General features: G+C 34.3%; 1 pseudogene; it reads right to left on the bottom strand.

The window, feature by feature from the left end:
* Nucleotides 1-1,276: 1,276 nt before the first annotated feature.
* On the bottom strand, nt 1,277-2,185 carry LOC120604810 (olfactory receptor 6C2-like; annotated as a pseudogene).
* Nucleotides 2,186-3,386: the final 1,201 nt, after the last annotated feature.

Raw genomic sequence — 3,386 nt, 5'->3', positions numbered from 1 at the left:
ATAATATTTTAAAAGGAGATTCCAGGGATGACTGAAGAAGTTTGAATGAATGTTCAACATTCTTCATGATCAAAGAGACTATCTAAGATTAAGTACATTAGTTTTCCAGATAATTAAATTATTTATTCATCTAAAACCTAGGTGTAAATTATTTGATAACAAGTACTCAAACATTAAGAAGAACTGTGAAAGTCTTGTCAGTTCTATGGTGTGTTAGATAATATAATAGCAGAAAAGAGATAAGACATTTATGTATAGCATATTTTTTAAAAGACCAGAAAATTGTACCTGGTATTAACGGAACCAAAAAGATATGATGTAGTAGTGCAAGTATAGCAACACAGGGAGCCATTAATACCCCCTCGCCTGAAGGCAAAAAATGAGGGGAACAGTTACTGGAATGTGGAGAAAGTGAGTGTAGTTCTAAGGTAGCTGTATTGCAGGAATTCTGGCTCTTGGTAAAAGGATGCCACCAACCACTGTCAACTCCATCAGGAATAAATAGTGAAAACAGGTACTCAATTTCGGTCTCCTCTTTAACTCTTATCTCTTATCAGATCTTTAGTTAAACATCCTTGAAGCCAGAGGTCAAGGGAACCTACTTATGAAATTCATAGGATAAGTCTCATGGGCACAGAAAACAATGGAAAAGGATCAAAAGTAAATCTGGATAGGTATACAGAAGATACCCAAAATATTCCAGAATGTTGTCTGTCCATTTTAGTGCTATTGAATGTTTGGTCAATCTATTGAATGTTTGGTCAATCTCAATCATTAAGACTTACTGTCAGGTTTATGAGAGAGCTTAGTTCCACCCAACAGTCCAGGCCCTAAAGTATCAAGTATGTGTGTACACTAGGTTACTTTTAAAAGTTTTCTTTTTATATTCATTTTAGAATACAACTTTTTATGGTGGAGTAGTGTCAGTTTGTTTTAAACACATCATTCATAAATTAGGCACTAATTTTTGTTTTGAGTTATACTTGTTTTACATCACTTAAAATTCTATAGTACTGGTTAAGCTGGAGAAGATAAAATATTTAAGATATTTACTATAACATAGAGTCATGTCATCTGATAAGGGATGTTATCTTGATAGAGGTTCATTTATAAGAAGAGTAAAAAATGCAATGATATTTGGGCTTTAAGATGTATTGAGGAAGTTAACCTGAATTAGAGCACAGATGAGGAAGATAGAATAATTTTATAATGTAAAAATTTATATTTAGGAATGCCTGCTATTTTAAAAACTTGAATCCTAGGTTTCAGCATTCTTTCATTTCTTTGAGGGTAATGCAATTCTTTTGAATGAGTCACTGAAACCTTGCTTCACTTGTTTGTGTCTCAGATGTAAATGAATGGGTTCAACATAGAAAGGATGGATGTCGTTAGGCCTGTCACACCCTTATTAATAGCCACTGATTCCTTTGCTGAAGACTTGATGTACACAAATATACAGCTTCCTTAAGTGATAAAAAGTACAATCATGTGGCAAGAAAAGGTAGAAAAGGCCCTTTTCCTTTGCTGGGCCAAGGAATGTTCTTGATAATATATATGTAGGACGGAACAACACACAGAAAGGTGATGATGAAGGCTATCATCATTTGTTCTAAAAGCCATATGTCTGAGCATGAAAATTTCAAGCTAGGAGATGAATCACAGAAAAAAATAGACAATTTCATTAGAGTCACAGGATTCTAGATTTACTGTCACAAGTGATAGGAGTATGATCAATGCACTATCTGTCTGGCAGCAGTGGACAAGCCTTCCATAGACTCTGTTGTTCATGATGGTTACATAATGCAGGGGTTTGCAGATGGCCATGTAGTGATCATAAGACATAATGGCCAAGAGAAAAAATTCTGTTACTCCAAATACATCAATAAAATACATTTGAATGACATAAATATTATACATAAATAACCTGCCATCTGTTGCTATGTTGTACAAATATCTAGGAATACAAAAAGGTGTAAATGAAAATTCTAATAAGGCAAAATTCTGTAGGAAAATGTACATGGGTGTTTTAAGGTGGGAGTCCACTAAAGTGAGAAATATGATGGTCTGATTCCCAGTTATACTCAACATGTAAGTGAGAAATAAGAAGCATAAAAATTAGAACTTGAAGTCGAGGGTCATCTGCCAGTCTGAGGAGAATGAAGGCTGTTATTGTCTTGTTTTTCATCACTGACCTCCAGTTTCTTTATGATTTTCAAGAAAAATTCAGAGAGATTTCAAATGAATAGAGTAGTATCAAAGACAAGTAGTACAATGTCCTTTCCTGTTAGGGTATAGAGAGTCACATTCTGTTCCTCCTTCTACTACAACCAAAGAAACCAGATTAGTGACAAAACCACAGTTTTAAAAATTCCTCTCAGAGATCTGGGGATCCAAATAAACCTAAATAAAATAAACTACATAAAGTAATACACTCTTCATAGGAGAGAAATGACTCTCAACTACTCTCATTTATGGCTGAGGAGATGAAGGTGGAGTAAAAAAAAAAGCAGTAGAGGACCTGAACAGACACTTCTCCCAAGAAGACACACAAATGACCAACAGACATACGAAAAGACGTATGCAAATCAAAGCTACAGTAAAATACCATCTCACACCTGTTAGAATGGCTATCATTAACAGGAGAAATAATAGCTAGTGTTGGAGAGGTTGTAGGGAAAAAGGAACCCTTATACACTGCTGGTTGGAATGCAAATTGATACATCCACTATGGAAAACAGTATGAAGTTTCTTCAAAAAACTAAAAATTGAATTATCATATGATCCAACAATCCCTCTTCTGGTTATTTACCCCCAAAACCTGAGAACATTTATGTGCAGATATATGCACTTCGATGTTCATTTCAGCATTAATCACAATGGCCAGGATGTGGAAGCACCAAAATGTCCTATGATAGATGATTGGATAAAGAAGATGTGGTACACATATGCAACGGAATACTACTCAGCCATAAGAAAAGATAAAGTACTGCCATTTGCGACAAGAATGAATCTTGAGATAATCATGCTAAGTGAAATAATCCAGACAGAAAAAGTTGAAAATCACATGCTATCACTCATACATGGGATATAAAACTGAAAACGACAAACAAACAGAGACTCATGGATAGGGATAGTAAATTAGTGATTACCAGAGGGAAGAGAGGTGGGGGAGGTAGATAGAATAAAAGCGGTCAAATATTTGGTGACAGAAGAAAAATCTAACTCTGGGTGTTAACACACAATGCAATATATATACGACTTTCTATTGAATAATACACTTTAAACTTATTTGATTTTGTTAATCAATGTCACCCTATAATTTTTAATAAAAAATAAAAATAAATAGCTGAAAAAAAAACCCAGTCAAAATGTTAATGAACTTGTAG

The sequence above is a fragment of the Pteropus medius genome, unplaced genomic scaffold, assembly GCF_902729225.1.
Source record: "Pteropus medius unplaced genomic scaffold, Ma_sr-lr_union100, whole genome shotgun sequence".
Classification (NCBI taxonomy): Eukaryota; Metazoa; Chordata; class Mammalia; order Chiroptera; family Pteropodidae; genus Pteropus; species Pteropus medius.
Note: the sequence above shows the minus strand (reverse complement) of the source record. Positions and strands in the feature narration are given on the sequence as shown.